The sequence below is a fragment of the Mastomys coucha genome, unplaced genomic scaffold (genome assembly GCF_008632895.1).
Source record: "Mastomys coucha isolate ucsf_1 unplaced genomic scaffold, UCSF_Mcou_1 pScaffold7, whole genome shotgun sequence".
Taxonomy (NCBI): domain Eukaryota; kingdom Metazoa; phylum Chordata; class Mammalia; order Rodentia; family Muridae; genus Mastomys; species Mastomys coucha.
In genome coordinates, this window is record NW_022196913.1 from 96,067,676 (window position 1) to 96,085,175 (window position 17,500).

Sequence of the window (17,500 nt, forward strand, 5' to 3'; positions counted from 1 at the left end):
GGAAGGGGAAGGGGAAGGGGAAGGGGAAGGAGGAGAGGAAGGAGGAGAGGAGGAAAACAAACAAACAAACAAGAAAAACAAAAGCAAACAGCAAATAAACTTAACATTTGATTTCTTTTAAACAATTCCTACAAATCCAAAGAATCAGAATAACACCAACTCAATAATTACTGATACATATCAACCCATAGCTTATATTCATAAATTCATAAATAGAACGAGAATTATCAACACTCTTTTGTATGTACTGGGGAAGTTCTATGTGTATCAGAAGAGCCTTCTGTCTGAATCAAAAACTGTTTAAGGTACCGTGAGGCTTAGAATGTGAGGTAGATCTGAATGCAGAGGACTCTTTTCTGTTGGCCTTGGATTTAAATCATCAACTCTGATATGGAGACTCTATTAGAGTTAAGAGTCAGATAAAACCCTTCAAAACGAAAAAAGAAGCCCTTCAGTTGGAAGTTGGAAACACATTTGGAGAAAGGAACATTGGAGAGAGCCCTGACCTTTGCAACAGCAAAATGGAAGTAAGAGTTTGCGGGGTTTGTTGTTTAAAATGATAGGGGTAAGAGAATTTCTTTGGTGCATACAGAATTCCAGTAATCAAGAAGCTAGCCAGACAGTGGTGGCACACACCTTTAATCCCAGCACTTCGAGGCAGAGGCAGGTGAATTTCTGAGTTCGAGGCCAGCCTGGTCTACAGAGTGAGTTCCAGGATAGCCAGGGCTACACGGAGAAACCCTGTCTCGAAAAAACAAAAAACAAAAAACAAAAACAAAAACAAAACAAAAAAACAAACAAAAAATAGCTATAGCAGAATCCCAAAGCTGGACTATATTGTGAGACCCCATCTCAAAAAGAATGATAAGGGAAGATATTTATTGGAAAGAAACAGTGTATTAGAAGATTTAACAGAAGAGAATTCCTGAGAAGAAACGAATAACAAAAATTGTATTATCATGTAGTCAACTGTGTGTGTGTGTATCGCTGTGTATATCTGTGTTGTGATTCTCTTGTGCAAGTGTCTTTGTGTGTGTTTATCTGTGTGCGTATTTGTATCTGTGTGTGTGTATTTCTGTGTATATCTGTGTTGTGTATCTCTTATGTTTATCTCTGTATGTATCTCTCTCTAGTTGTGTGTAGTATTGTTTGATCTTTTCATTTAACTTTACATAGAGTCTTTGTGTACTTTGATGACTAATTTTCTATCAGTGATATGGCATGATCTGTGACCATTTTCCAAATTTTGAAGCTTATTTTTCAATACTATGAATGGCTCTATAATGAACATCTCATTATATATGTATATATATTTTTGCACAATAATAACTTTTCACTCACAGATAACATTCATTAAGTGTGTAAATTTGGTTAGCACTGACCTATGCCCCTTATGGGAATGGTTTCAATAAGTTTTCACAATAGCCAGGTACTTTTATTTTATTTATGAAGCCAGAAGGAGCCTAGCACTTGGGAGGCAGAGGAAGACAGATCTTTGAGTTTGAGGCCAGTCTGGTCTAGAGATCTAGTTCCAGAACAGCCAGAGCTACACAAAGAAACCATGTCTAGAAAAATTTTTAAAAATAACTAATAAGAAACAATAATAATATAATAAATAAATAATAAATTCAGTAGGAGCTGCAGAGAAATTGCATAGCAGTTTGGTGTGGTGATACACAGCTGGAGTCGCAAGGGTCAAGAGAATGAGACGAAAGACTGAGTTGGTGTTTAAGCTACTGGAGGATATACAGCAAGTTCAAGGCCAGCCTATACTACACACAGAGTGAAGCCAAGTATATAGAGCAGAGGAAGATAAGGGCCACTTTATGTTTAGACAACATGATGCTGGAATGGAGATCCAACAGTGCCAAGAGGGAATGCCGAACATCATGGGTTATGAGCCAGCATAGAATGGCTGATGCCACACATCTGGGGATCCCAAAAATAGACACGCCCCTTTTGTCTCAGTTCCTTAAGACAATAATTAATTAGTTATTAATAATGCAATGGTCCAGCTCCTCAATCCCTAGCCCCAAAGCTCAGATCTTTCACTCTGTCTCAAACAACAACAAAAACAAAAACAAACAAAGCATATTTAGCTTGCCATGCCCTATCAAGAACTCACGTAATACTTAAGCCATGATCTATTAAAACCTATGGTGGTACCCGTTCATTCATTTACTTATTTAACAGTGTTTTCTTCAAAGTGTGCTATGTACAAAGCACGCATCTAACTAGGTAATCCTTGACAATCGCTTCTACCTCTTTGGAGCTTACTTTGTACAATAGGCAGAGAGACCATTGAAAAGCATAAACAGAGCCGGGCGGTGGTGGCACACGCCTTTAATCCCAGCACTTGGGAGGCAGAGGCAGGCAGATTTCTGAGTTCGAGGCGAGCCTGGTCTACAGAGTGAGTTCCAGGATAGCCAGGGCTACACGGAGAAACCCTGTCTCGAAAAACCAAAAAAAAAAAAGAAAAAAAAGAAAGGCATAAACGATGTAGAGTAGGTGAAGAGACAGTTAATGCTGAGGAAAAGAGAAACACGAGAAGGCTCCTGCTGGTCCATAACGGCCTCAGTGAGACCTCAGGAGATCCTGTAGGCAAAGCCTCGAGATGGTTAAAGAACAGGCTGTGGATATTTGGTGGGGTGTGTACTGGCTGGTTTTGTGTGTCAACTTGACACAAGTTGGAGTTATCACAAAGAGAACAGCCTCCCTTGAGGAAAGGCCTCTATGAGATCCAGCTGTCAGGTATTTTTTCCCAATTAGTGATCCAGGGTGAGAGGGCCCATTGTGGGTGATGCCATCCCTGAGCTGGTGGTCCTGGGTTCTATAAGAAAGCAAGTTGAGCAGGCCAGTAAGTAACATCCCACCATGGCCTCTGCATCAGCTTCTGCCTCCAGGTTCCTGTCCTGACTTCCTTTGGTGATGAACAGCAATGTGGAAGTGTAAGCTAAATAAACCCTTACCTCCCAACTTGCTTCTTGTCATGATGTTTTATGCAGGAATACAAACCTTGACTAAGACAGGGGGTGAAGCAGATCCACTAAGGAGATAGAAAAGACCTGCAAGACATCTGAGACAGAGTCTTGCATGAAGGCCCTTAATATGACCAATGTGTCCAAGCGGATGAGGAGAGGGAATAACAGTCAGGAAGAGCCATACAGATAGCTCCACAATAGCTTGATATAGATAGATAGATAGATAGGTAGGTAGATAGAGAGAGAGAGAGATAGATAGATAGATAGATAGATAGATAGATAGATAGATAGATAGATAGATAGATAGATAGATGAAAACTCTGTCTGGACATTAGAAACAAAACTAACAGCATAAAAATACAGTACAAGGAATCGGATATAAGGTAATTTAATGCTGTATTATTTGTAAGAACAACATACTCCACCGAAACTAAATGTGTGATATGTTGGAGATGATTTGTCAAACAGTAATATTTGAAATACCACGCAGCTATAAACAAAGAATAAGAAGTACACTTTTTTGTTTTGTTTTGTTTTTTGGAGACAGGGTTTCTCTGTATAGCTCTGGCTGTCCTGGAACTCACTGTGTAGACCAGGCTGGCCTCGAATTCAGAAATCTGCCTGCCTCTGCCTCCCAAGCGCTGGGATTAAAGGCGTGCGCAACCACCGCCCAGCGAAGTACACTATTTTTATGAGTACATAGTGATGAAGTAATAAAGTGAAAAACAGAGTTCTGGGAATGTAGAAATCAAGTTTCACAGTAAAATAAGGGGGAGCTCTGGTAAGCAGCAAGCAGTGTGCAAACAAAGTTTTACAGCAGCAACAGCAGCTTCAGTCATTTGACTAAGTGTTTTCTGAGAAGCACTAAGAAGCTGTGTTCCAGAGATAGCCAAGGGCATGCTGTAAAAACAAAGTTTTGATGGTCAGAATGTTGAGACAGAATGACCAGGCCATTCTGACTAAGCTAAGTAAAGTCAAAACAAAAATAACTGGTGGTGGCAATGACATGAAGGTCTACGAAAACAAGATTAGCAGTTCTCGAAAGAACCACCCAGCCCCTCCCTGTGGTGAATTTCGAAAAAGACCACAAACTGTCACCCTGACCTTGCTGCCAACAATGCCCCCTACCACCTAGTTACTCAGCCCCTTCCCAGGGACTTTTCAAGACCAGGTGCAGAGCTGGATAGGGAAGTTGGCTGACTAAGCCAAGAACAGCTCCCTGAGCAAGCCAACCAATGCCTGATGAGATCCTTTGTCCTGTGTTCCACCAACCAGAGTAAGCCAGCTAGCCCTGTTGCTGAGGTCTGCCCTCTGCAAGGTATAAAAGATGTGTGCTTTCTGAGTTGGGGGTTGTCTCACCTTGAATGGCTGAGCTACCCCATGTGTGCTGGCCACGCACGTTGGATCAATAAACCTCATGTTATTGCAGCGATCTATTGTCAATCTGTGTTCTGTGGGTTGAGCAAGATTACAGCAATATGTTTGAAGACTCTGTTCAGTGTTCTGGGACCTGCACTCGATGCGACATCTCCCGGGGGAGGAGGCTGTCTGTATTTGCATGCCTCCAATGTCTGCAGGCTCACTCTGCATTATACAGCAAGGCAGAGGCAGTGTTCTGGGGTCCATTCATACCCACTTCATCCTCCACCTCTGCAGGGAGCACAAGCATAGGCGGGTGCTGCCCAGGATCTGGAAGCCAAAGTCTTTTGGCAGAACAAGTATTGACTATAAGACCCACCCTCCAAGGAGGGCTTACAGGGATGCACCTCGCTTAAGAAATGAATGAGTGAATGAATGAGTGAATGAACGGATGAACGAGTAAACAACTGAACTGACATTTATTGAGCATCTCTGTGCCAAGGCCGATGCTGGCCCTTGTTCAGCCTGCTCAGTTGCCTGAAGTCATTGATCCATTATCAGTCAGGCTAGGAAACTTGACTAAGATTCAGGGTGGTGCAAGAATTGGTTCTCGGGCTGGAGAGATGGCTCAGTGGTTAAGAGTCCTGACTGCGCTTCCAAAGGTCCTGAGTTCAATTCCCAGCAACCACATGGTGGCTCACAACCATCTATAATGGCCCTCTTCTGGTGTGTCCAAACAAATAAATAAATATTTAAAGAAATAATAATAATAATAATTGGCTCTCAGTACATGGCACAGGAGAACTGAGCCAGACCACAGGTCCTCCAACATTCCAGGCTAGCCACTCTGTAGGTAGCCAGCTGAGGGAGACACTAAGCTGGCCCTTCACACCCCGATCATGAACAGGTTTTTCACAATGTCCATAGCACGGCCTCTTCATGGAGATACTTCAGACCTTTAACAGCCCACCCCACTTTGTGGAAGACTAGCTATTGTTCCCTCCCCAGTCAATAGGCTCCTGGGGCTAGGGCCCTGTCTAATCCACACAGGCACAAAACAGCTGCTCAATCAATGTTTACTGAAGGAATGAACACAAAGAATAAACAACGGAAGCAATGCAGTATGCTGCGTGAGCCATTGGTGAACCATAGCGGACTCCTCCAGACAGCCTCATCCTGTCCTAGCGATCAAACATCTCCCACACTGGGCCTTCCTGCACCTGGCCATGCTGAGGTGGAGACACCCTGTCCTTCAGGGGCTACGGCTGTGCTGAGGCAGGGAACGGTGTGTTATATTCCTCCTGGAAGGTAAAGTCCTTGAATCTATGTACAGCCAGGGCAGCAGTCAGGCTTTGCCAGAGAGAGCAAGGGTGAGGTCGCTGAGGAAGCGGAAGGGCAGAGCTGCCTCAGAAAGGGCCGGCTGGAGCCAGCACCATCAGGCTGTTGGGTGTTTGCCTTCAATCCAATCGCTATGTTCCTGCCAGACGCACCGTCTCAGCCAAAGGCAGGGGTAGGGGAAGTCCTACTTTTAGGGTACCTTCTTCCCGAATGAGATCCCCCGAGGCCACCTTGATCTTCCTGCTCAGTTCTGAAGATCTCAAGAACTCTATGGTGACTACAGCTGGCCTCTGGGACCTGAACCATACAACTCTAGTTCCTAATACTGAAGGGTACAGAGTGCCCCAGAAGATGGCTATTGGGGTCCTCAAAAAGAAAAAGAAGTCTGGGCTGGAGAGATGGCTCAGTGGTTAAGACTCTCCTCTAGAGGTTCTGAGTTCAATCAATTCCCAGCAACCACATGGTGCCTCACAACCGTCTATAATAGGATCCAATGCCCTCTTCTGGTGTGTCTGAAGACAGCGACAGTGTACTCACATTAAATAAATAAACAAATTTTTAAAGTCTCCCAGGGAGAGTGGGCAGAGGGAAAGCTGACTGTGTGCAGCCAAGGGGTTCCTTGAAGTACAGAGTAACAGAAGGGAGAAGCAGGAAGCGGGGGATGTGGACACCCCAACCTCTCTTGACTGGAGGGATATCAGGAAGGGAGGAGATGGATATGACCTAGATCCACACAGAGGGGCTAGCATTGCTGTGGCACATGGAGCCCTTGTGACTCTCAAGAGTGGGAGACTGGCAAAGGTGGCGGGTCTTCCGTGGAAGGGGACGGCTCCAGTCTCTCCAGGGAGGGGGTACAGAAGAGCCCCTCCCCTCGCCAACCATGGCCCCTAGTCAGTCCCTTCACTTCAGGAGAGAGCAGAGGAGAGAGCTCTCGACATGCTGTTAAGGGGCACCCCCCCCAAGCAGGCTCACCAGAGGCACCGATGTCAGACAGCACAGCCTTCTTGCGGTCCTTGACACTGCTGATCTGCGAGAAGTACACATCAAGCGCCAGGTAGAGCAGGCACGTGAGGAAGGCCAATGCGCCCACCATCACGCCGTAGCTGCAGGCATTGGGGTTGCGGTTGTAGATGCAGAACTACTCGTCCTCCTCTGGGTTGTTGAGGTAGCCCTCATTCACGATGGAGCCTAAGACTACCATGAAGAAGACCTGTAAGGAGAGGAACAGGTGTGAGCAATGCTCTCTGACCAACTGTGAACACAGGCAGCTAGGTATGAAGCCGAAGGAAGGCCCAGGGAGGGAGAGCAACTTGCCTGAGGTCACATACAGGCAACATCAACCACTTCCTAACAGTGCTGCAAGGACTTAAGGGCATCTGAGTACACAGGCAGCCTCTCCTACCACCTGACACCAAGGGTGGGTGGGCCCATTGTGAGTGGTGCCATCCCTGGGCTGGAAGTCTTGGGTTCTATAAGAGAGCAGGCTGAGCAAGCCAGGAGAAGCAAGCCACTAAGGAACATCCCTCCATGGCCTCTGCATCAGCTCCTGCTTCCTGACCTGCTTGAGTTTCAGTCCTGACTTCTTTGGTGATGAACAGCAATGTGGAAGTGTAAGCTCAATAAATTCTTTCCTCCACAACTTGCTTCTTGGTTATGATGTTTGTGCAGGAATAGAAACCCTGACTAAGACAAATTGGTCCACGCATAGTGGGGTATTCCTGTGCCAACCTGACCATGTTTTGGGGAGGACTGTGGAAGAGCTTGGGAACTTTGGGCTAGAAGAGCCATTGGGATGTTAAGAGCTCTGTGGGATGTTGTGTAGGAGCTTGGAAGATAATGTTGAAAACAGTGGAGGCCTGGCTTGTGAAATTTCAGAGGGAAGATTTTTTTTTAAAGAATTTATTTATTATATGTAAGTACACTGTAGCTGTCTTCAGACACACCAGAGGAGGGTATCAGATCCCATTAGGGATGGTTGTGAGCCACCACGTGGTTGCTGGGATCTGAACTCAGGACCTTCGAAAGACCAGCCAGCACTCCCAACCGCTGAATGATCTCTCCAGCCCCAGAGGGAAGATTAAAGACTCTTATCAGGGATGTTACTGATTTGATTGTGAAGATTCGGTGGTTTTGGTTAGCTGGGGCTGAAGAATCAGCTGTGATTAACAAGATACCAGAACTACTAAAGCAAGTCCTTTGCGTTACTGGGACGGTTAATGCTGGTTAGCTGGAGCTAAGAAATTTGTGCTGATTAAGAAGAGACCAGACAGCCAGGCGGTGGTGGCGCACGCCTTTAATCCCAGCACTTGGGAGGCAGAGACAGGTGAATTTCTGAGTTCGAGGCCAGCCTGGTCTACAGAGTAAGTTCCAGGACAGCCAGGGCTATACAGAGAAACCTTGTCTCAAAAAACCGAGAGAGAGAGAGAGAGAGAGAGAGAGAGACCAGCATCATTGACGTGAAATCTGGGAAGTGTTTTCTGAGAGCACAAAGAGGCTGTGCTCCAGAGATAGCCACGGTTGTATCTTGTGCTGCAGGAGGACTTGGTAATGTGTAAGAGTCACCCAGGTGGTATTGGTTTTGAAGGCACGAAGGCGTCATGAAGAACAGCTGAGGCTTGACACAGTGGGAGGCCATGGAAGGCTATAAGTGAAGGTGCAGCCTCAGTTGCAATTGATGGCCCAGGACTGAAGGGGTCATGCAAAGGAGTTGAGGCTTGGCATCATGAAGAGAGCCTATTAGTGAAGCCTAGTTACAGTGGAAGACAGCAGTGTTTTGGAGATGCCAGTGCCATGAGACGACCACCAAGAACAGCAGCAGCAATGGAATGGATCCACCTGGAGGAGCCTAGAAGCTCATGAGTGGATACCAGACGTTGGACAGTTGGAGTTTGAGTTTGCTTTTGTGAGTGTGCCCTGATAGTTTTCCATCTTGAAGTAAGAAGGTATTTTATTGGAGCCCACAGTTAAGAGACTTTGAATTTTATTTTATTTTTTTATTCCAAAAACGATTTTATTCACTGCATATTAAATAAAGTATGGAGGGAAAAAAAGAGCTGTGAGGCTCAGTCCATGTCACTCTCTAGCCCAGCTCTTCTCGTGTCTTGTCAACTGTTTTGGGCATTTTCTTGGCATGGGGATCTTCTAGCTCCTTGGCCTTATAGTAGTGGGGAGCCACTTCCAAAAGCCAGCTGCTTTCAATCTCCAATACCTGTCTCATGAATTCCTTTGTGGTAAAGACAAGCTCATGGTAGAGCAACCAGCGTGGTGGCTGTTGTTAAAAGAGGAGTTGAGATGAATAAACACTGTCTGCTGCTGCTTCACTGTGCGGTAGCTACTCGGAGTCAGCCTTGCTATGTGGTAAAAATAACCCAAAGTGATGGCCTTTCGCACACGAATGTAGTCACCTTGGCAAGAAGTCAAGCCAACTTCCACATGCTCCAAGAGCCCCTCCAGCTCTTCCCGGGCTCGGCGCTTGGATCTGAACTGTAAGAAGTTTCCATAGCACCACTGGGAAGAGTAGCCACTCTCAGCCCACTGTGTGAACACATTTGGCAGAACCAGGTGGTCCCCACCACTGAGGAAGGAGTTGACACGGGCATTGTCAGCATGGATGACCTTATCCTTGGGCCGGAAGAAGATGGAATTGTTGACAGACAGCATAGCAGCCATTGTCAGGATCTCTTCCGAACAGCTGTACTTCTCGGAGGCCAGGATCATTTTAGACAGCATGGGATCCACAGACAGTTCTGCCATCTTTCGACCAGACGTGGTGAGCTCTCCAAGGTGGTTGAGGGTGCCAAGGGCATAAAGTTGTTCCAGAGCCAGCAGCAGGGTCTCATACGATGGAGGGTCCAAGAAGTCAAAGCACACCAGGTTGTGGATGCCTTAAACTCTTTAGCAGCAGCACAACATTGCCCAGGCTTGTCCTCTGGATCTCAGGAACTGTGGTCTCCTCCAGCTCATGCTGATAGGCCCAGGCTGTGTACAGGCAGAAGCATTTCCCTGCAGCCACTCGGGTGTGACCATTAGTGACTCCATGACTGTGCGAGGATTGTAGCTCTTCCAATTGGAGACTTTGAATTTTAAAAGAAAATGGGTATTTTAAAGGGATTGAACTTTTTTGTTTGTTTGTTTTTTTAAGACAGGGTTTCTCTGTATAGCCCTGGCTTTCCTGGAACTCACTCTATAGACCAGGCTGGCCTCGAACTCAGAAATCCGCCTGCCTCTGCCTCCCACGTGCTAGGATTAAAGGCGCACGCCACCACCGCCTGGCGGGATTGAACTTTTAATATGTAAAGGCTGTGGGACTTTTAAAGTTATTTAGATTTTGGGGATGAATAAGAAAGTAAGGGTTGAGGCTTAATATTGATGTGTTTGTGTGTAAAGTTGTACTGGCTGGTTTTGTGTGTCAACTTGGCACAGGCTGGAGTTATCATAGAGAAAGGAGCTTCGGCTGGAGAAGTGCCTCCATGAGATCCAGCTGTGGGGCATTGTTGGTGATCAAGAGGGGAGAGCCCATTATGGTGAAGGGCTGGAGAATTTTAGAATTTTAAAATGAGCATTTAATAGAAATGTGTCAGTAGGAATGTATAATGTATAACCTTTACCTAAAAGGGCATGGAAAACCTCTGTAACGAGCCAAGAATGTAGACTAGCCAGTTCCAGGAACTTGGCTAACTCAGAGCGTCAGGACTCTAGTTCCTGAGACCTGCCCCTCCTGACTGATCCACAATGAGGGAGATTACATTCCTAGAAGGAATATGCTCCCCTCCCTAACTGACTGAATACTTTGGGTTGGAATTCCCCCTCATTCCCCCTAGTTTGTGATTTTTCCCTTTAAATACCCCTTACTCTGGGGTATTGTGCTCTGAGTCAAACTCCTCTGGCCTGCAAGGTTACGGGTTCGACCCCAGTACCAGCCTATCCCAAGTAAACCTCATGTGCTTGCAGCAAGATCAGTCTCTCATGAGTTATTGGGTGGTTGTGTCATCCCAAGACTTGAGTGAGGGTCTCCCAAGCTCCGGGGTTCTTTCATTTTGGGGGCTCGTCCGCGGGATTTACAACTACCCTTGACTCTCTGAAGACCCCTTGGAGGTGAGTCTGTCTGTCCAATTGTGTCTGTTTGAAGTTTTTACTTGTAATTTGTCTGTGAACTGTCTGTATGTTTGCAATCTGTGAATCTGTAGCTGGTCACGTCCGGAGAAGGGATAGTGAGATTTATTTCTGGAGTTTATTTTCAGTCAGCGACTCCCTGCTCTCCGTGAGGAGGAAAGGGGGCTGATCGGCAGATGTGCTAGGATCACTGACTAATACCCTGGGAGATGTCCCAGTAGAAATTAGGGATCCTCGGGGACGCCCAGGAGGAACCCCACAGGAGGCCAGGGGAGAAACATTAACACTCCTCGAGAGGAGTGTGGGTCTGTTCTCCCAGCCATCAGACAGACCTGTTTGATCGGCTCCGCTTGGGATGCTCTTGTTGTCTTACTCTTTGTTCGGTTTTTGTGCTGTGTTTGTGATTTTTGTCACCCTGTGACTGCGATAGGACAGACTGTAACTCTGATGTTAGATCAGACTTTGACTCTGATGTTAGATCACTGGACGGAGGTTAGGGACAGAGCATGTCAGTTCAGGTGAAATAAGGACCTCGGTAAATTTCCGGCTGTCTGTTTTTCTGAAGTAAGTTTGGCACTCGCGATTGAGATGGGTCTTTTTGTGTGTATTTTGTGACCAGTCCATCTCGGCAGCCCTGACAGGCACGGGCCGAGCGACTCTGTGATTTGGCTTTGATTATCTGTGTACCTGATGTTTGTTACTGGGCCCAGTTATCTATCTCTGTGTCATGGACCTGAAAAGGTAGAGTTGTCTGTGTGGTAACTGATTTTGTGTGTGTGTTTGGACCTTGGACTGACGACTTACACTTCCCTGACTGATGGACGGAGTTGCAGCTAGGGCCGCTGCCGCTGGGTCTTTGGGCTGCTCTTGGGGGAAAAGGGAATAAAGATTGGGGGCAGGAATCCCGTGGTCCCAGGTTTCCCAAGAGGGCAGTCATCAAACATGGAATCGGCCCCACAGCTGCCAAAGCGTTGGAGGTAGGGGCCTGGTCCCAGGCACTGCAGTTCCAGTTCTTTCCAGGCCAGACCCAGATCCCTGGCCTTTTCCCCATCCAGGCTGGCCGCCCAGATGGCAACCCCAGCCTCAACCCCAGACATATAAGCTGAGGCAGAAAAGTTATGCCTGTGGAGCTGGCTCTGGGAAAGGCCCAGCAGCGGACCCACTGCACAAAGCCATGCAGGCTGCTGGAGACAAAGTTGAGACCCACTTTGTACCATCTCTGACCTGGCCGCTCAGCTACGTGACCCCAGGCTCAGCCCAGCAACACTTCACCCAGGTATCTGACAAACTTTTCCAAGGGGGCCCCAACTGGGGCCGTTTTATGGCATTCTTTGTCTTTAGGACTGTCTAATGTGCTGAGAGTGTCAACAAAGAGATGGAGCCATTGGTGGGACAAGTGCAGGATTGAATGGTGGTCTACCTGGAGACAGGCCTGGCTAACTGGGACTACAGCAGTGGGGGCTGGGCTCTATAGAGTCCACAGCTCTATACAGGGACCAGGCCCTGGAGGAGGCATGTCTGTGGGAGGGGCAGCTGATGCTTTGAAGCCCATGGCAGGTACCTAGGCTCTGCTGGCATGGGCTCCCCAGGGGCCAAGGTCAGGTGTGGCCAGAGAGCAGGGCACAGCAGTCAGGGACCCCTGAACAACCAAGTAGGTTTTTACAAAATAGATTAATTGGGTTAAAATATTGTCTTTATCATCTGGTTCAAAAATTATTGAATTGGTACCTTGTAAACTGTGGTGATTGGATATTGCAGCCTTGAGAGTTATGCTTTGCTTACCATATGGTGGGTGCTGTTTAGATAAATGATTGTTGTTCTGTGTTTCATTATTGAAGGAAAAAAATGGTTAAAACTTTGGTTTAGCTTAACTTATTTAAAAGACAGTCTCAATTTGTTTAGCAGAGACTGTGCTGTGGCCAGGAGTTAAGCACAGCTGAAAAAGAGCTGATAGAGGCTGGGTGTTTACACGAGCCACTCTTAAAGGGGACAACAGCTTTTTGCTTGTAATATTGGTAACAGAGAATTAGCTTAAAATTGGTAACTCAGGGTTGGAGTCCTGTTAGTCGACAACATGTGGCATGAGCCGACCCAGGAAAACAGGTCTTCATGATATTTTATGTAATTCTTACTCCTTATAAGTTTAGTAAGGCCAAAGGTGAGGCCTGGACCAGAGATAAGATTTAAAACAATGTCTTTGATGTATTAAAAATTGCACTGTCATGCATTCATACGTAAGAATTGGCAGCTAAACTTTGTAACGTGATAGTAATGCTTTGATATTGAGTTTAAAGAAAATGAAATGTTTATAAAACTGGGTTTTGTTTAAATTATGGTTATACCTTAAAATTACAAGAATTAAAAAAGGTATGGAGTCTAGTAAAGTAGAGACAAGTGATGAGCAGTCTGGAGACAAATAGTTAGTTTGCCTTGAAAATAAAAAGTAAATAGAAAAATAAACCAAATTCTATCGAAACATGGTAGTAATGCTAAACTGCTAGCACCATTGCCCCTAGAGTATACAAGCTTAAAAAGGAAACCTGAAACAGCTGTGGCTGTTGCTGAGAAGAGGCTGTTTTGCACGTATGATTGTCTGTTGTCATTGAGCAAGTGGGAGATGCCTGCTGGTCCTTGGTCAAATGCACCTAGAATAGCTGGTGCACTCTTAGCATTAGCAAAATAAGGAATTTTATCTTGTCATTTATATCAGAAATGGAGACAGACTTTCTTAAATATATATACATCTTGATGATACTGAATTTGTTTTGAGATTCATATGTTGCAGAAATGTACAGCCTTGGTAAATTCCTTCATCAGACGTGCCAAACTTGCCTGCTTGAACTCCTGGTGTCCTGAACTTCAGCCTGATCCAGTTAAGACACAGACATCAGAAGACTAATTTCTGTTTTTCTTTCCTTCCCCTCTTTTTATAGCTCTACGCCCCCGTTCAGCTTGAAGAAGTTATGATGAGTCGTCTACCCGGTTCCCTGGGCTCTGGGGCTAGGGAGGGTTGTTAATAGGTTGTGTTTCTAAGAAATGTAAAATGGTTATATTTGAAGTAGGGAAGAAATAGCCAGATTTAATTGTATAGCTATAAAAAGCCTTATAGTTTGTTACTGAGTTAAATTCATTTGTTCCTATTTGGTACAAAATCAATGTTATCTTTGGTCAAACGACCTTCTGATAACATTCACCCTGTACTGAAAGTGATTTAATTGGTGTATAGATAATTTAAACTGGAAACATTGTGTGACTAGAATTTAGTCAGGTATTTGAGTATTTCTTCAGATACACAGCTTATTCTCAGAAAGTTTGCTTTGGTGTTTGTATTATTAGTTTTAAGTTTTGTATCCTAAAAGTTGAACTTGTGTTATAAACCATTTACATCTTAAATTGGTGTGCAAGAAATATTAGAGCTTTTAAATTTTGAAAATTTGTTAAGATTGGGTGTATTCTTATTGACTGTGAGGTGTAGCTAATACAGTTCTGTTGTGCATACTTCAAGACCAAAAGATGAAGTTTTCTATATTCACTTAAGAGATTTCTGGTTTCAGTATTTCCCTAGTAGACAGGGCTTAGAACCAGTCCTTTTTTACTGCTATCATAGACAGATTTGAGATGTTTAGACCTGTGAGTTTAGGGCCAAATTAGCAAATTCATGGCTCTGAGTTTATTAGGGTGATTTCAAGATTTTAATTAAAAAGAACTGAGAGTAGTTCGTAGACAATAGTCCAGATTACTTTACATAGATAGTTGGTTTTCAAAATCATCAGAAATCCACAGAATATGGCATTTAATATTATTTATTCATCTGGCTAGAGACTTGTCTGCCACTGACAGTACCCCTTTCTCAGACTCAAGGAAGAAATTGAGCATCATGAAGAAATTGAGCATCATCGGAGCTGCTCTAGCTGTGGCAAGACAGCTACTAGGCAAAAGCTGCCTCTTTATCTGCAGACGATACTGTCCACACACAGGCCTAGGACAGCTTATATCTGCCGAGACAAAGTAGGCCAGTCCTTAAAGTTCCTGTTCTCAGACATTCACGGGCCAGAAGGCTGAAGATTGATGCTCCAACGTTTTGGAATAAGGGCTGTCCAGGTGTCCAGCAGTCTCTATTAATTGGCAATGTTTTTGGAAGCTGTGTTAGGCTTCCCCGTATATTCTCTATTATTCAGTCATTCCTGGATTTCTGGTGGAGTTGAAAGACTACAAAAGTTAGAAGAGATGCAGGATAAGTCATTAAGAAAACTAGCGCAGGTAGCTGGGAAAGTGTTTTAAGTGGAGAAAGAAAAAGGAAAGTTGCAGAAGGACTGTGAAAGGGCATAGTGAAGAGATAGAACGTTTAAAAGAGAGTCTTTGAAGATGAAGTCTAGTGTGAGAGTCAGAAGGAATAAGAGGCTAGAGAGCTGGAGATAAAGACAGGAAAGAAGAGAAGCTAGGAAGTTTGAGAGCTAGTAAGATAGTACCTGGCAACAAAAGAGAATTCCTTGTTAAAGACCAGTGTGCGTACTGCAAAGAGAAAAGGCATTGGGCCAGAGATTGCCCCAAAAGGCCTTTGTGTGGGTCAGATCCCACAAACCCGTCAATATCTGTGTAATGTTTCATACACTCTGATAAAGAATCTAACTAGATACCTCCTTCCACCCTTAGACAGTTAGTGGATCTGTGCTTCAGGGATTACAACCTGTATAAGTTTAGAGATTCTAAATAACAAACATGACTTTTGTGTTTTGGTCCAGATAGTACCTAGATTGCTGTATTACCCTTATGAAGATGTACTGGATTACTGGAATCCTGAAGCTAGAGACTTAGTAAAACACAAAAGAGAATTAGGTGTTACCCTGGCAGTTATGTTGGAACTGTGCTTGGGGACTGCAGGGGCAACTACAGGAACATCCGCTATGGTATTGCAGCATAAGGCTTATGGAGGGTCAAGAGCTGCCATTGATTTAAATATAGAAAAAAAGTTGCTTCTATGTAAACCATTCAGGAGTCATTAGAGACTCCATGAGTAAGCTCAGAGAAAGATTAAATAACTATAGGTCCATGCGTACTAAATAAATTAGTTGCTTTTATCAGGGAAAGAATAAGTGCTGTTCAGATTTTAATGTTACAAGACCAGGAAAATCTAGAATATGATGATACTGATATTTAGTTCTATGATTAGAACTATCTACTAGAAGAAGTAGGGAATGAAGGGCTGGAGAATTTTAGAATTTTAAAATAAGAGCATTTAATAGAAATGTGTCAGTAGGAATGTATAATGTATAACCTTTACCTAAAAGGGCATGGAAAACCTCTGTAACGAGCCAAGAATGTAGACTAGCCAGTTCCAGGAACTTGGCTAACTCAGAGCCTCAGGACTCTGGTTCCCGATACCTGCCCCTCCTGACTGATCCACAATGAGGGCGGAACTAGGAATGAAGGTCAACTGGTTCACGAGGCTCTCCACCCTGCTGACCAGTAGATGAAGATTAAATTCCTAGAAGGAATATGTTCCCCTTCCTAACTGACTGAATACCTTGGAATTCCCCCTCGCTCCCCCTGGTTTGTGGTTTTTCCCTTTAAATACCCCTTACTGCTTGTGTTCTGGGTCGAACCCCTCTGGCCTGCAAGGTTACGGGTTTGACCCCGGTACTGGCCTATCCCAAATAAACCTCATGTGCCTGCAGCAAGATCGATCTCTCGCGAGTTATTGGGTGGTCGTGTCATCCCGAGACTTTAGTGAGGGTCTCCCAAGCTCTGGGGGTCTTTGATTAGAAACTAAATAACAAGCTCTGATTAAAATATAAGTTTGAGATGTAACAAATGTCTTAATTGTTAATGCCACATTTTATTATGTTAGCTTGAGGTTATCTATGTCTGACACACCTTTATTGAAGCTCAAGTCTTCAGTCAGGGATGCCATTTTGGTAGCTTGAAACTGGTCAATGTAGGAGGTTTTTTTTTTTTTTTTTTTTAAGATTTTTTTTATTTAATTATGTGTAAGTACACTGTAGCTGTCTTCAGACACCCCAGAAAAGAGCATCAGATATCATTACGGATGGTTGTGAGCTATCATACAGTTGCTGGGATTTGAACATTTGCTGGGATTTGAACTCACGACCTTCAGAAGAGCAGTTGATGCTCTTAACCACTAAGCCATTTCTCCAGCCCCAACGTAGGAGTATTTACACCATAGAGTTGCCAAAATATAAATGTCACAGTTTGGTGGGTTTTCTTTCTTTAGCCCAGAGAGCCAGCTGCTAGACATTTACAGCATGGTACCCTTTTGAGCAGGGCTTTCCTAATGCCCATCACCCACATGCATGCCACATTCAGTGTTCTGAACCCATCACAATTCCAAGGTGAGTGCCACTATAATCCCAGCTTTTACAGGTGAAGTAATCAAGACATAGAGACATTAAAGTCTTTGCCCAAAGTTAGAATCCTTATAAACTGTGGATTCAAAGAACACAGATATTCTGAGTCCCATGTTTTTAAGTTTCTAGTCCATGTTTTTTCCAAATAACTACTTAAGACAAAAAAAAAAGCTGTTCACTCTAAGTATGTTAGTAGAAGGACAGAGGAGAGGAGATACCGAATGAGAGGTTTCTACCTAATGTACAATACAAATACAAGATCCCATGGTATTTAAAATAAAAAAGCAAGTGATTGTTTTAAAAGCCCTAAGGAAAAACAGTGGATCCACAGATACCAATCAATGG

The 17,500-nt window shown here is 44.5% G+C and overlaps 1 pseudogene; it reads right to left on the bottom strand.

The window, feature by feature from the left end:
• Positions 1-8,709: 8,709 nt before the first annotated feature.
• LOC116081579 overlaps positions 8,710-17,500 on the bottom strand; it is an 11,757-nt pseudogene continuing 2,966 nt past the window's right edge.